The sequence below is a fragment of the Ambystoma mexicanum genome, chromosome 6q (assembly GCF_040938575.1).
Source record: "Ambystoma mexicanum isolate Mex_15411 chromosome 6q, UKY_AmexF1_1, whole genome shotgun sequence".
Classification (NCBI taxonomy): domain Eukaryota; kingdom Metazoa; phylum Chordata; class Amphibia; order Caudata; family Ambystomatidae; genus Ambystoma; species Ambystoma mexicanum.
In genome coordinates this window covers 1,629,356,822-1,629,372,330 of record NC_090937.1, presented here as the reverse complement: position 1 = coordinate 1,629,372,330, position 15,509 = coordinate 1,629,356,822, and the positions used below count along the sequence as shown (strand labels likewise).

The 15,509-nt window shown below is 50.0% G+C and overlaps 7 non-coding genes across 7 annotated transcripts; all 7 read right to left on the bottom strand.

Annotated features, from left to right (window-relative positions):
- Positions 1-3,942: 3,942 nt before the first annotated feature.
- Positions 3,943-4,014, bottom strand: TRNAG-UCC (transfer RNA glycine (anticodon UCC)). The gene has a single exon. It is a non-coding gene; the product is annotated as a tRNA-Gly (tRNA).
- A 2,183-nt stretch (positions 4,015-6,197) lies between these two features.
- On the bottom strand, positions 6,198-6,269 carry TRNAG-UCC (transfer RNA glycine (anticodon UCC)). The gene has a single exon. It is a non-coding gene; the product is annotated as a tRNA-Gly (tRNA).
- Positions 6,270-7,453: 1,184 nt separating this feature from the next.
- TRNAG-UCC (transfer RNA glycine (anticodon UCC)) lies at positions 7,454-7,525 on the bottom strand. Its single transcript has one exon. It is a non-coding gene; the product is annotated as a tRNA-Gly (tRNA).
- Positions 7,526-8,710: 1,185 nt separating this feature from the next.
- TRNAG-UCC (transfer RNA glycine (anticodon UCC)) lies at positions 8,711-8,782 on the bottom strand. Its single transcript has one exon. It is a non-coding gene; the product is annotated as a tRNA-Gly (tRNA).
- A 1,174-nt stretch (positions 8,783-9,956) lies between these two features.
- On the bottom strand, positions 9,957-10,028 carry TRNAG-UCC (transfer RNA glycine (anticodon UCC)). Its single transcript has one exon. It is a non-coding gene; the product is annotated as a tRNA-Gly (tRNA).
- A 1,185-nt stretch (positions 10,029-11,213) lies between these two features.
- On the bottom strand, positions 11,214-11,285 carry TRNAG-UCC (transfer RNA glycine (anticodon UCC)). Its single transcript has one exon. It is a non-coding gene; the product is annotated as a tRNA-Gly (tRNA).
- A 3,664-nt stretch (positions 11,286-14,949) lies between these two features.
- On the bottom strand, positions 14,950-15,021 carry TRNAG-UCC (transfer RNA glycine (anticodon UCC)). The gene has a single exon. It is a non-coding gene; the product is annotated as a tRNA-Gly (tRNA).
- Between the last annotated feature and the right edge of the window lie 488 nt (positions 15,022-15,509).

Here is a 15,509-nt window from a genome sequence, read left to right as displayed (position 1 = left end):
AATTAAATGTGTTAGCCTAAAACAATGGGAAATCCCATAGGGAAATATTCGCGGTCGAATATAAAAAGTAGTTTCCACTGCCACCAGCCAAAACTCGATCAGGGGGGACGGAGACGTGCCCCCTCGACTAACAGACCCTGGGGCAATCGAATTGCCCCAGCCAGTACGTCCACAATATGATGGTTTGTACTGGTTCTGTTCAGGATTCAAGACTAGCAAAGTCTTTGGTGACTTTACATGCCCTGGGAGACAGTAGTCAGTCCCAGGGTATGGAGTCTATGTTGGGGAGTCCCTAGGACACCCCTGGGTCACGGCACAGAGGGTGCTGTGTGACCCACATCACAAAAATACATGAGGCCCTATGGAGTAAGAGACCCCATAGCCCATTCAACACAAGGTTTAACCAAGAAAACACACTTCAACATGTCCAAGAGTGAGGGAAAAAGAGTCTCACTCTTGGCAGGAGAAAAAAATTAAACCCCAGAAATCCAGCAAAGCTGCTGGGGGACTCACTAGGTAGGGAAATTCAGCCTAAACAGAGAATTCTCCCTAACAGCCGGGAATCGAACCGGGGTCAACTGCTTGGAAGGCAGCTATGCTCACCACTATACCACCAACGCCTGCCTGTCTGGGCTATCTGATGGAGCGGCCCTTAGAAATAAGAATAAGTCATTGGCTGGGAATGAAAAAAGCTTGCGTTTGATGCAGAAGCAGTTCGCATCATGAGGTCTTGCCGGTCAGCCCAACATTTCCCCGGGACCCCTTAAAAAAGGAGCTTGGTTTTAAGTTTGGTTTGATTGAACAGTACATTTTGTTGGCTGGGCTGGGACCCTCTCCTATTTAGCGCAAGAGTGGAACGAGGCAGCAAGTTCAAGGAATGACATTGCATCCAGGCACTTACAGCTCTTTGTGCCCTAATGCCATGACACAAAAACATAATTTGAAAAAAGTTAGCAGAGGATGGTTTCGATCCATCGACCTCTGGGTTATGGGCCCAGCACGCTTCCGCTGCGCCACTCTGCTGGTTGGAGAACAAAAGCTTTTCTGGGCTTTTACAGCCTACAAACCGACAACCCTAGACCCATTTTCGAGTGAAGCGGGCAGTAGGCCTTACAAAGCCAAACAACCTGCAACCACGCACTCCCATCCCATGGCCTTTTGCAGACAGGCCTCATTTCTCTAGCTCACACCCTAACTGCCAACACCCCTTCCCCTTCTCTCTCTGTCTCTCTCTCTCTGTCTCTCTCTCTCATTCTCTCTCTCTCGCAAATAGATACTTTACTTCCCAGGTGCAACAAAACAAGCCTTCTCGAGCTGGCAGATATGGGAAGGAAGGAAGGAAGGGCCAGTTTGGAAACTCAACTCAATTACCATAAATCCCCTGCTAAGGGTTATGGGAGGGAGGAATGAAGGAACTTTGCTTCAGGGAAAGGGCTGCTGCTGCTTCAGCATGTGAGGAGCGCAGCCACACGTTTCACCTTCTTCAGTATGTTGGTTTACAGGATGAGAGAGATCCTGAAACCTCACTCTAATAGGCTGAGGTGCTGTGCTCGGTGGCCTGCTGGGACCAAGGCCCGTCAGGGCAAGGCGAATAGGCCTTTGTCAGGCCTTCGTCAGGGCTTTGTCGGGGAGGGGCCAGGAGCCCTGCTCGCTTCAATCCCCTCAACCCGGGTCAACTGCTTGGAAGGCAGCTATGCTCACCACTATACCACCAACGCCTGCCTGTCTGGGCTATCTGATGGAGCGGCCCTTAGAAATAAGAATAAGTCATTGGCTGGGAATGAAAAAAGCTTGCGTTTGACGCAGAAGCAGTTCGCATCATGAGGTCTTGCCGGTCAGCCCAACATTTCCCCGGGACCCCTTAAAAAAGGAGCTTGGTTTTAAGTTTGGTTTGATTGAACAGTACATTTTGTTGGCTGGGCTGGGAGCCTCTCCTATTTAGCGCAAGAGTGGAACGAGGCAGCAAGTTCAAGGAATGACATTGCATCCAGGCACTTACAGCTCTTTGTGCCCTAATGCCATGACACAAAAACATAATTTGAAAAAAGTTAGCAGAGGATGGTTTCGATCCATCGACCTCTGGGTTATGGGCCCAGCACGCTTCCGCTGCACCACTCTGCTGGTTGGAGAACAAGAGCTTTTCTGGGCTTTTACAGCCTACAAACCGACAACCCTAGACCCAGTTTCGAGTGAAGCGGGCAGTAGGCCTTACAAAGCCAAACAACCTGCAACCACGCACTCCCATCCCATGGCCTTTTGCAGACAGGCCTCATTTCTCTAGCTCACACCCTAACTGCCAACACCCCTTCCCCTTCTCTCTCTGTCTCTCTCTCTCTGTCTCTCTCTCTCATTCTCTCTCTCTCGCAAATAGATACTTTACTTCCCAGGTGCAACAAAACAAGCCTTCTCGAGCTGGCAGATATGGGAAGGAAGGAAGGAAGGGCCAGTTTGGAAACTCAACTCAATTACCATAAATCCCCTGCTAAGGGTTATGGGAGGGAGGAATGAAGGAACTTTGCTTCAGGGAAAGGGCTGCTGCTGCTTCAGCATGTGAGGAGCGCAGCCACACGTTTCACCTTCTTCAGTATGTTGGTTTACAGGATGAGAGAGATCCTGAAACCTCACTCTAATAGGCTGAGGTGCTGTGCTCGGTGGCCTGCTGGGACCAAGGCCCGTCAGGGCAAGGCGAATAGGCCTTTGTCAGGCCTTTGTCGGGGAGGGGCCAGGAGCCCTGCTCGCTTCAATCCCCTCACCGATAGACAGTTGCAGAAACTAGGATGCAAGAACCTTTCCTGGATGGGGTTTTGATTTTCACGAAAAGTGTGTCAGCTTTGCTTTCAGCATGAGTCTGATTTCCAAAAAACGCATTTTGAACAATTTAAAGATTTCCCCGGGACCCCTTAAAAAAGGAGCTTGGTTTTAAGTTTGGTTTGATTGAACAGTACATTTTGTTGGCTGTGCTGGGACCCTCTCCTATTTAGCGCAAGAGTGGAACGAGGCAGCAAGTTCAAGGAATGACATTGCATCCAGGCACTTACAGCTCTTTGTGCCCTAATGCCATGACACAAAAACATAATTTGAAAAAACTTAGCAGAGGATGGTTTCGATCCATCGACCTCTGGGTTATGGGCCCAGCACGCTTCCGCTGCGCCACTCTGCTGGTTGGAGAACAAGAGCTTTTATGGGCTTTTACAGCCTACAAACCGACAACCCTAGACCCAGTTTCGAGTGAAGCGGGCAGTGGGCCTTACAAAGCCAAACAACCTGCAACCACGCACTCCCATCCCATGGCCTTTTGCAGACAGGCCTCATTTCTCTAGCTCACACCCTAACTGCCAACACCCCTTCCCCTTCTCTCTCTGTCTCTCTCTCTCTGTCTCTCTCTCTCATTCTCTCTCTCTCGCAAATAGATACTTTACTTCCCAGGTGCAACAAAACAAGCCTTCTCGAGCTGGCAGATATGGGAAGGAAGGAAGGAAGGGCCAGTTTGGAAACTCAACTCAATTACCATAAATCCCCTGCTAAGGGTTATGGGAGGGAGGAATGAACGAACTTTGCTTCAGGGAAAGGGCTGCTGCTGCTTCAGCATGTGAGGAGCGCAGCCACACGTTTCACCTTCTTCAGTATGTTGGTTTACAGGATGAGAGAGATCCTGAAACCTCACTCTAATAGGCTGAGGTGCTGTGCTCGGTGGCCTGCTGGGACCAAGGCCCGTCAGGGCAAGGCGAATAGGCCTTTGTCAGGCCTTCGTCAGGGCTTTGTCGGGGAGGGGCCAGGAGCCCTGCTCGCTTCAATCCCCTCACCGATAGACAGTTGCAGAAACTAGGATGCAAGAACCTTTCCTGGATGGGGTTTTGATTTTCACGAAAAGTGTGTCAGCTTTGCTTTCAGCATGAGTCTGATTTCCAAAAAATGCATTTTGAACAATTTAAAGATTTGATCTGCGTTGGCCGGGAATCGAACCCGGGTCAACTGCTTGGAAGGCAGCTATGCTCACCACTATACCACCAACGCCTGCCTGTCTGGGCTATCTGATGGAGCAGCCCTTAGAAATAAGAATAAGTCATTGGCTGGGAATGAAAAAAGCTTGCGTTTGACGCAGAAGCAGTTCGCATCATGAGGTCTTGCCGGTCAGCCCAACATTTCCCCGGGACCCCTTAAAAAAGGAGCTTGGTTTTAAGTTTGGTTTGATTGAACAGTGCATTTTGTTGGCTGGGCTGGGACCCTCTCCTATTTAGCGCAAGAGTGGAACGAGGCAGCAAGTTCAAGGAATGACATTGCATCCAGGCACTTACAGCTCTTTGTGCCCTAATGCCATGACACAAAAACATAATTTGAAAAAAGTTAGCAGAGGATGGTTTCGATCCATCGACCTCTGGGTTATGGGCCCAGCACGCTTCCGCTGCGCCACTCTGCTGGTTGGAGAACAAAAGCTTTTCTGGGCTTTTACAGCCTACAAACCGACAACCCTAGACCCATTTTTGAGTGAAGCGGGCAGTAGGCCTTACAAAGCCAAACAACCTGCAACCACGCACTCCCATCCCATGGCCTTTTGCAGACAGGCCTCATTTCTCTAGCTCACACCCTAACTGCCAACACCCCTTCCCCTTCTCTCTCTGTCTCTCTCTCTCTGTCTCTCTCTCTCATTCTCTCTCTCTCGCAAATAGATACTTTACTTCCCAGGTGCAACAAAACAAGCCTTCTCGAGCTGGCAGATATGGGAAGGAAGGAAGGAAGGGCCAGTTTGGAAACTCAACTCAATTACCATAAATCCCCTGCTAAGGGTTATGGGAGGGAGGAATGAAGGAACTTTGCTTCAGGGAAAGGGCTGCTGCTGCTTCAGCATGTGAGGAGCGCAGCCACACGTTTCACCTTCTTCAGTATGTTGGTTTACAGGATGAGAGAGATCCTGAAACCTCACTCTAATAGGCTGAGGTGCTGTGCTCGGTGGCCTGCTGGGACCAAGGCCCGTCAGGGCAAGGCGAATAGGCCTTTGTCAGGCCTTCGTCAGGGCTTTGTCGGGGAGGGGCCAGGAGCCCTGCTCGCTTCAATCCCCTCACCGATAGACAGTTGCAGAAACTAGGATGCAAGAACCTTTCCTGGATGGGGTTTTGATTTTCACGAAAAGTGTGTCAGCTTTGCTTTCAGCATGAGTCTGATTTCCAAAAAATGCATTTTGAACAATTTAAAGATTTGATCTGCTTTGGCCGGTCAACTGCTTGGAAGGCAGCTATGCTCACCACTATACCACCAACGCCTGCCTGTCTGGGCTATCTGATGGAGCGGCCCTTAGAAATAAGAATAAGTCATTGGCTGGGAATGAAAAAAGCTTGCGTTTGACGCAGAAGCAGTTCGCATCATGAGGTCTTGCCGGTCAGCCCAACATTTCCCCGGGACCCCTTAAAAAAGGAGCTTGGTTTTAAGTTTGGTTTGATTGAACAGTACATTTTGTTGGCTGGGCTGGGACCCTCTCCTATTTAGCGCAAGAGTGGAACGAGGCAGCAAGTTCAAGGAATGACATTGCATCCAGGCACTTACAGCTCTTTGTGCCCTAATGCCATGACACAAAAACATAATTTGAAAAAAGTTAGCAGAGGATGGTTTCGATCCATCGACCTCTGGGTTATGGGCCCAACACGCTTCCGCTGCGCCACTCTGCTGGTTGGAGAACAAAAGCTTTTCTGGGCTTTTACAGCCTACAAACCGACAACCCTAGACCCATTTTCGAGTGAAGCGGGCAGTAGGCCTTACAAAGCCAAACAACCTGCAACCACGCACTCCCATCCCATGGCCTTTTGCAGACAGGCCTCATTAGGAACTTTGCTTCAGGGAAAGGGCTGCTGCTGCTTCAGCATGTGAGGAGCGCAGCCACACGTTTCACCTTCTTCAGTATGTTGGTTTACAGGATGAGAGAGATCCTGAAACCTCACTCGAATAGGCTGAGGTGCTGTGCTCGGTGGCCTGCTGGGACCTTGGCCCGTCAGGGCAAGGCGAATAGGCCTTTGTCAGGCCTTTGTCGGGGAGGGGCCAGGAGCCCTGCTCGCTTCAATCCCCTCACCGATAGACAGTTGCAGAAACTAGGATGCAAGAACCTTTCCTGGATGGGGTTTTGATTTTCACGAAAAGTGTGTCAGCTTTGCTTTCAGCATGAGTCTGATTTCCAAAAAATGCATTTTGAACAATTTAAAGATTTGATCTGCGTTGGCCGGGAATCGAACCCGGGTCAACTGCTTGGAAGGCAGCTATGCTCACCACTATACCACCAACGCCTGCCTGTCTGGGCTATCTGATGGAGCGGCCCTTAGAAATAAGAATAAGTCATTGGCTGGGAATGAAAAAAGCTTGCGTTTGACGCAGAAGCAGTTCGCATCATGAGGTCTTGCCGGTCAGCCCAACATTTCCCCGGGACCCCTTAAAAAAGGAGCTTGGTTTTAAGTTTGGTTTGATTGAACAGTACATTTTGTTGGCTGGGCTGGGACCCTCTCCTATTTAGCGCAAGAGTGGAACGAGGCAGCAAGTTCAAGGAATGACATTGCATCCAGGCACTTACAGCTCTTTGTGCCCTAATGCCATGACACAAAAACATAATTTGAAAAAAGTTAGCAGAGGATGGTTTCGATCCATCGACCTCTGGGTTGTGGGCCCAGCACGCTTCCGCTGCGCCACTCTGCTGGTTGGAGAACAAAAGCTTTTCTGGGCTTTTACAGCCTACAAACCGACAACCCTAGACCCATTTTCGAGTGAAGCGGGCAGTAGGCTTACAAAGCCAAACAACCTGCAACCACGCACTCCCATCCCATGGCCTTTTGCAGACAGGCCTCATTTCTCTAGCTCACACCCTAACTGCCAACACCCCTTCCCCTTCTCTCTCTGTCTCTCTCTCTCTGTCTCTCTCTCTCATTCTCTCTCTCTCGCAAATAGATACTTTACTTCCCAGGTGCAACAAAACAGGCCTTCTCGAGCTGGCAGATATGGGAAGGAAGGAAGGAAGGGCCAGTTTGGAAACTCAACTCAATTACCATAAATCCCCTGCTAAGGGTTATGGGAGGGAGGAATGAAGGAACTTTGCTTCAGGGAAAGGGCTGCTGCTGCTTCAGCATGTGAGGAGCGCAGCCACACGTTTCACCTTCTTCAGTATGTTGGTTTACAGGATGAGAGAGATCCTGAAACCTCACTCTAATAGGCTGAGGTGCTGTGCTCGGTGGCCTGCTGGGACCAAGGCCCGTCAGGGCAAGGCGAATAGGCCTTTGTCAGGCCTTCGTCAGGGCTTTGTCGGGGAGGGGCCAGGAGCCCTGCTCGCTTCAATCCCCTCACCGATAGACAGTTGCAGAAACTAGGATGCAAGAACCTTTCCTGGATGGGGTTTTGATTTTCACGAAAAGTGTGTCAGCTTTGCTTTCCGCATGAGTCTGATTTCCAAAAAATGCATTTTGAACAATTTAAAGATTTGATCTGCGTTGGCCGGGAATCGAACCCGGGTCAACTGCTTGGAAGGCAGCTATGCTCACCACTATACCACCAACGCCTGCCTGTCTGGGCTATCTGATGGAGCGGCCCTTAGAAATGAGAATAAGTCATTGGCTGGGAATGAAAAAAGCTTGCGTTTGACGCAGAAGCAGTTCGCATCATGAGGTCTTGCCGGTCAGCCCAACATTTCCCCGGGACCCCTTAAAAAAGGAGCTTGGTTTTAAGTTTGGTTTGATTGAACAGTGCATTTTGTTGGCTGGGCTGGGACCCTCTCCTATTTAGCGCAAGAGTGGAACGAGGCAGCAAGTTCAAGGAATGACATTGCATCCAGGCACTTACAGCTCTTTGTGCCCTAATGCCATGACACAAAAACATAATTTGAAAAAAGTTAGCAGAGGATGGTTTCGATCCATCGACCTCTGGGTTATGGGCCCAGCACGCTTCCGCTGCGCCACTCTGCTGGTTGGAGAACAAAAGCTTTTCTGGGCTTTTACAGCCTACAAACCGACAACCCTAGACCCATTTTTGAGTGAAGCGGGCAGTAGGCCTTACAAAGCCAAACAACCTGCAACCACGCACTCCCATCCCATGGCCTTTTGCAGACAGGCCTCATTTCTCTAGCTCACACCCTAACTGCCAACACCCCTTCCCCTTCTCTCTCTGTCTCTCTCTCTCTGTCTCTCTCTCTCATTCTCTCTCTCTCGCAAATAGATACTTTACTTCCCAGGTGCAACAAAACAAGCCTTCTCGAGCTGGCAGATATGGGAAGGAAGGAAGGAAGGGCCAGTTTGGAAACTCAACTCAATTACCATAAATCCCCTGCTAAGGGTTATGGGAGGGAGGAATGAAGGAACTTTGCTTCAGGGAAAGGGCTGCTGCTGCTTCAGCATGTGAGGAGCGCAGCCACACGTTTCACCTTCTTCAGTATGTTGGTTTACAGGATGAGAGAGATCCTGAAACCTCACTCTAAAAGGCTGAGGTGCTGTGCTCGGTGGCCTGCTGGGACCAAGGCCCGTCAGGGCAAGGCGAATAGGCCTTTGTCAGGCCTTCGTCAGGGCTTTGTCGGGGAGGGGCCAGGAGCCCTGCTCGCTTCAATCCCCTCACCGATAGACAGTTGCAGAAACTAGGATGCAAGAACCTTTCCTGGATGGGGTTTTGATTTTCACGAAAAGTGTGTCAGCTTTGCTTTCAGCATGAGTCTGATTTCCAAAAAATGCATTTTGAACAATTTAAAGATTTGATCTGCGTTGGCCGGGAATCGAACCCGGGTCAACTGCTTGGAAGGCAGCTATGCTCACCACTATACCACCAACGCCTGCCTGTCTGGGCTATCTGATGGAGCGGCCCTTAGAAATAAGAATAAGTCATTGGCTGGGAATGAAAAAAGCTTGCGTTTGACGCAGAAGCAGTTCGCATCATGAGGTCTTGCCGGTCAGCCCAACATTTCCCCGGGACCCCTTAAAAAAGGAGCTTGGTTTTAAGTTTGGTTTGATTGAACAGTACATTTTGTTGGCTGGGCTGGGACCCTCTCCTATTTAGCGCAAGAGTGGAACGAGGCAGCAAGTTCAAGGAATGACATTGCATCCAGGCACTTACAGCTCTTTGTGCCCTAATGCCATGACACAAAAACATAATTTGAAAAAAGCTAGCAGAGGATGGTTTCGATCCATCGACCTCTGGGTTATGGGCCCAGCACGCTTCCGCTGCGCCACTCTGCTGGTTGGAGATCAAGAGCTTTTCTGGGCTTTTACAGCCTACAAACCGACAACCCTAGACCCAGTTTCGAGTGAAGCGGGCAGTAGGCCTTACAAAGCCAAACAACCTGCAACCACGCACTCCCATCCCATGGCCTTTTGCAGACAGGCCTCATTTCTCTAGCTCACACCCTAACTGCCAACACCCCTTCCCCTTCTCTCTCTGTCTCTCTCTCTCTGTCTCTCTCTCTCATTCTCTCTCTCTCGCAAATAGATACTTTACTTCCCAGGTGCAACAAAACAAGCCTTCTCGAGCTGGCAGATATGGGAAGGAAGGAAGGAAAGGCCAGTTTGGAAACTCAACTCAATTACCATAAATCCCCTGCTAAGGGTTATGGGAGGGAGGAATGAAGGAACTTTGCTTCAGGGAAAGGGCTGCTGCTGCTTCAGCATGTGAGGAGCGCAGCCACACGTTTCACCTTCTTCAGTATGTTGGTTTACAGGATGAGAGAGATCCTGAAACCTCACTCTAATAGGCTGAGGTGCTGTGCTCGGTGGCCTGCTGGGACCTTGGCCCGTCAGGGCAAGGCGAATCGGCCTTTGTCAGGCCTTTGTCGGGGAGGGGCCAGGAGCCCTGCTCGCTTCAATCCCCTCACCGATAGACAGTTGCAGAAACTAGGATGCAAGAACCTTTCCTGGATGGGGTTTTGATTTTCACGAAAAGTGTGTCAGCTTTGCTTTCAGCATGAGTCTGATTTCCAAAAAATGCATTTTGAACAATTTAAAGATTTGATCTGCGTTGGCCGGGAATCGAACCCGGGTCAACTGCTTGGAAGGCAGCTATGCTCACCACTATACCACCAACGCCTGCCTGTCTGGGCTATCTGATGGAGCGGCCCTTAGAAATAAGAATAAGTCATTGGCTGGGAATGAAAAAAGCTTGCGTTTGACGCAGAAGCAGTTCGCATCATGAGGTCTTGCCGGTCAGCCCAACATTTCCCCGGGACCCCTTAAAAAAGGAGCTTGGTTTTAAGTTTGGTTTGATTGAACAGTACATTTTGTTGGCTGGGCTGGGACCCTCTCCTATTTAGCGCAAGAGTGGAACGAGACAGCAAGTTCAAGGAATGACATTGCATCCAGGCACTTACAGCTCTTTGTGCCCTAATGCCATGACACAAAAACATAATTTGAAAAAAGTTAGCAGAGGATGGTTTCGATCCATCGACCTCTGGGTTATGGGCCCAGCACGCTTCCGCTGCGCCACTCTGCTGGTTGGAGAACAAAAGCTTTTCTGGGCTTTTACAGCCTACAAACCGACAACCCTAGACCCATTTTCGAGTGAAGCGGGCAGTAGGCCTTACAAAGCCAAACAACCTGCAACCACGCACTCCCATCCCATGGCCTTTTGCAGACAGGCCTCATTTCTCTAGCTCACACCCTAACTGCCAACACCCCTTCCCCTTCTCTCTCTGTCTCTCTCTCTCTGTCTCTCTCTCTCATTCTCTCTCTCTCGCAAATAGATACTTTACTTCCCAGGTGCAACAAAACAAGCCTTCTCGAGCTGGCAGATATGGGAAGGAAGGAAGGAAGGGCCAGTTTGGAAACTCAACTCAATTACCATAAATCCCCTGCTAAGGGTTATGGGAGGGAGGAATGAAGGAACTTTGCTTCAGGGAAAGGGCTGCTGCTGCTTCAGCATGTGAGGAGCGCAGCCACACGTTTCACCTTCTTCAGTATGTTGGTTTACAGGATGAGAGAGATCCTGAAACCTCACTCTAATAGGCTGAGGTGCTGTGCTCGGTGGCCTGCTGGGACCAAGGCCCGTCAGGGCAAGGCGAATAGGCCTTTGTCAGGCCTTTGTCAGGGCTTTGTCGGGGAGGGGCCAGGAGCCCTGCTCGCTTCAATCCCCTCACCGATAGACAGTTGCAGAAACTAGGATGCAAGAACCTTTCCTGGATGGGGTTTTGATTTTCACGAAAAGTGTGTCAGCTTTGCTTTCAGCATGAGTCTGATTTCCAAAAAATGCATTTTGAACAATTTAAAGATTTGATCTGCGTTGGCCGGGAATCGAACCCGGGTCAACTGCTTGGAAGGCAGCTATGCTCACCACTATACCACCAACGCCTGCCTGTCTGGGCTATCTGATGGAGCGGCCCTTAGAAATAAGAATAAGTCATTGGCTGGGAATGAAAAAAGCTTGCGTTTGACGCAGAAGCAGTTCGCATCATGAGGTCTTGCCGGTCAGCCCAACATTTCCCCGGGACCCCTTAAAAAAGGAGCTTGGTTTTAAGTTTGGTTTGATTGAACAGTACATTTTGTTGGCTGGGCTGGGACCCTCTCCTATTTAGCGCAAGAGTGGAACGAGGCAGCAAGTTCAAGGAATGACATTGCATCCAGGCACTTACAGCTCTTTGTGCCCTAATGCCATGACACAAAAACATAATTTGAAAAAAGTTAGCAGAGGATGGTTTCGATCCATCGACCTCTGGGTTATGGGCCCAGCACGCTTCCGCTGCGCCACTCTGCTGGTTGGAGAACAAGAGCTTTTATGGGCTTTTACAGCCTACAAACCGACAACCCTAGACCCAGTTTCGAGTGAAGCGGGCAGTAGGCCTTACAAAGCCAAACAACCTGCAACCACGCACTCCCATCCCATGGCCTTTTGCAGACAGGCCTCATTTCTCTAGCTCACACCCTAACTGCCAACACCCCTTCCCCTTCTCTCTCTGTCTCTCTCTCTCTGTCTCTCTCTCTCATTCTCTCTCTCTCGCAAATAGATACTTTACTTCCCAGGGGCAACAAAACAAGCCTTCTCGAGCTGGCAGATATGGGAAGGAAGGAAGGAAGGGCCAGTTTGGAAACTCAACTCAATTACCATAAATCCCCTGCTAAGGGTTATGGGAGGGAGGAATGAAGGAACTTTGCTTCAGGGAAAGGGCTGCTGCTGCTTCAGCATGTGAGGAGCGCAGCCACACGTTTCACCTTCTTCAGTATGTTGGTTTACAGGATGAGAGAGATCCTGAAACCTCACTCTAATAGGCTGAGGTGCTGTGCTCGGTGGCCTGCTGGGACCAAGGCCCGTCAGGGCAAGGCGAATAGGCCTTTGTCAGGCCTTCGTCAGGGCTTTGTCGGGGAGGGGCCAGGAGCCCTGCTCGCTTCAATCCCCTCACCGATAGACAGTTGCAGAAACTAGGATGCAAGAACCTTTCCTGGATGGGGTTTTGATTTTCACGAAAAGTGTGTCAGCTTTGCTTTCAGAATGAGTCTGATTTCCAAAAAATGCATTTTGAACAATTTAAAGATTTGATCTGCGTTGGGTCAACTGCTTGGAAGGCAGCTATGCTCACCACTATACCACCAACGCCTGCCTGTCTGGGCTATCTGATGGAGCGGCCCTTAGAAATAAGAATAAGTCATTGGCTGGGAATGAAAAAAGCTTGCGTTTGACGCAGAAGCAGTTCGCATCATGAGGTCTTGCCGGTCAGCCCAACATTTCCCCGGGACCCCTTAAAAAAGGAGCTTGGTTTTAAGTTTGGTTTGATTGAACAGTACATTTTGTTGGCTGGGCTGGGACCCTCTCCTATTTAGCGCAAGAGTGGAACGAGGCAGCAAGTTCAAGGAATGACATTGCATCCAGGCACTTACAGCTCTTTGTGCCCTAATGCCATGACACAAAAACATAATTTGAAAAAAGTTAGCAGAGGATGGTTTCGATCCATCGACCTCTGGGTTATGGGCCCAGCACGCTTCCGCTGCGCCACTCTGCTGGTTGGAGAACAAGAGCTTTTCTGGACTTTTACAGCCTACAAACCGACAACCCTAGACCCAGTTTCGAGTGAAGCGGGCAGTAGGCCTTACAAAGCCAAACAACCTGCAACCACGCACTCCCATCCCATGGCCTTTTGCAGACAGGCCTCATTTCTCTAGCTCACACCCTAACTGCCAACACCCCTTCCCCTTCTCTCTCTGTCTCTCTCTCTCTGTCTCTCTCTCTCATTCTCTCTCTCTCGCAAATAGATACTTTACTTCCCAGGTGCAACAAAACAAGCCTTCTCGAGCTGGCAGATATGGGAAGGAAGGAAGGAAGGGCCAGTTTGGAAACTCAACTCAATTACCATAAATCCCCTGCTAAGGGTTATGGGAGGGAGGAATGAAGGAACTTTGCTTCAGGGAAAGGGCTGCTGCTGCTTCAGCATGTGAGGAGCGCAGCCACGCGTTTCACCTTCTTCAGTATGTTGGTTTACAGGATGAGAGAGATCCTGAAACCTCACTCTAATAGGCTGAGGTGCTGTGCTCGGTGGCCTGCTGGGACCAAGGCCCGTCAGGGCAAGGCGAATAGGCCTTTGTCAGGCCTTCGTCAGGGCTTTGTCGGGGAGGGGCCAGGAGCCCTGCTCGCTTCAATCCCCTCACCGATAGACAGTTGCAGAAACTAGGATGCAAGAACCTTTCCTGGATGGGGTTTTGATTTTCACGAAAAGTGTGTCAGCTTTGCTTTCAGCATGAGTCTGATTTCCAAAAAATGCATTTTGAACAATTTAAAGATTTGATCTGCGTTGGTCAACTGCTTGGAAGGCAGCTATGCTCACCACTATACCACCAACGCCTGCCTGTCTGGGCTATCTGATGGAGCGGCCCTTAGAAATAAGAATAAGTCATTGGCTGGGAATGAAAAAAGCTTGCGTTTGACGCAGAAGCAGTTCGCATCATGAGGTCTTGCCGGTCAGCCCAACATTTCCCCGGGACCCCTTAAAAAAGGAGCTTGGTTTTAAGTTTGGTTTGATTGAACAGTACATTTTGTTGGCTGGGCTGGGACCCTCTCCTATTTAGCGCAAGAGTGGAACGAGGCAGCAAGTTCAAGGAATGACATTGCATCCAGGCACTTACAGCTCTTTGTGCCCTAATGCCATGACACAAAAACATAATTTGAAAAAAGTTAGCAGAGGATGGTTTCGATCCATCGACCTCTGGGTTATGGGCCCAGCACGCTTCCGCTGCGCCACTCTGCTGGTTGGAGAACAAGAGCTTTTATGGGCTTTTACAGCCTACAAACCGACAACCCTAGACCCAGTTTCGAGTGAAGCGGGCAGTAGGCCTTACAAAGCCAAACAACCTGCAACCACGCACTCCCATCCCATGGCCTTTTGCAGACAGGCCTCATTTCTCTAGCTCACACCCTAACTGCCAACACCCCTTCCCCTTCTCTCTCTGTCTCTCTCTCTCTGTCTCTCTCTCTCATTCTCTCTCTCTCGCAAATAGATACTTTACTTCCCAGGTGCAACAAAACAAGCCTTCTCGAGCTGGCAGATATGGGAAGGAAGGAAGGAAGGGCCAGTTTGGAAACTCAACTCAATTACCATAAATCCCCTGCTAAGGGTTATGGGAGGGAGGAATGAAGGAACTTTGCTTCAGGGAAAGGGCTGCTGCTGCTTCAGCATGTGAGGAGCGCAGCCACACGTTTCACCTTCTTCAGTATGTTGGTTTACAGGATGAGAGAGATCCTGAAACCTCACTCTAATAGGCTGAGGTGCTGTGCTCGGTGGCCTGCTGGGACCAAGGCCCGTCAGGGCAAGGCGAATAGGCCTTTGTCAGGCCTTCGTCAGGGCTTTGTCGGGGAGGGGCCAGGAGCCCTGCTCGCTTCAATCCCCTCACCGATAGACAGTTGCAGAAACTAGGATGCAAGAACCTTTCCTGGATGGGGTTTTGATTTTCACGAAAAGTGTGTCAGCTTTGCTTTCAGCATGAGTCTGATTTCCAAAAAATGCATTTTGAACAATTTAAAGATTTGATCTGCGTTGGCCGGGAATCGAACCCGGGTCAACTGCTTGGAAGGCAGCTATGCTCACCACTATACCACCAACGCCTGCCTGTCTGGGCTATCTGATGGAGCGGCCCTTAGAAATAAGAATAAGTCATTGGCTGGGAATGAAAAAAGCTTGCGTTTGACGCAGAAGCAGTTCGCATCATGAGGTCTTGCCGGTCAGCCCAACATTTCCCCGGGACCCCTTAAAAAAGGAGCTTGGTTTTAAGTTTGGTTTGATTGAACAGTACATTTTGTTGGCTGGGCTGGGACCCTCTCCTATTTAGCGCAAGAGTGGAACGAGGCAGCAAGTTCAAGGAATGACATTGCATCCAGGCACTTACAGCTCTTTGTGCCCTAATGCCATGACACAAAAACATAATTTGAAAAAGGTTAGCAGAGGATGGTTTCGATCCATCGACCTCTGGGTTATGGGCCCAGCACGCTTCCGCTGCGCCACTCTGCTGGTTGGAGAACAAGAGCTTTTCTGGGCTTTTACAGCCTACAAACCGACAACCCTAGACCCAGTTTCGAGTGAAGCGGGCAGTAGG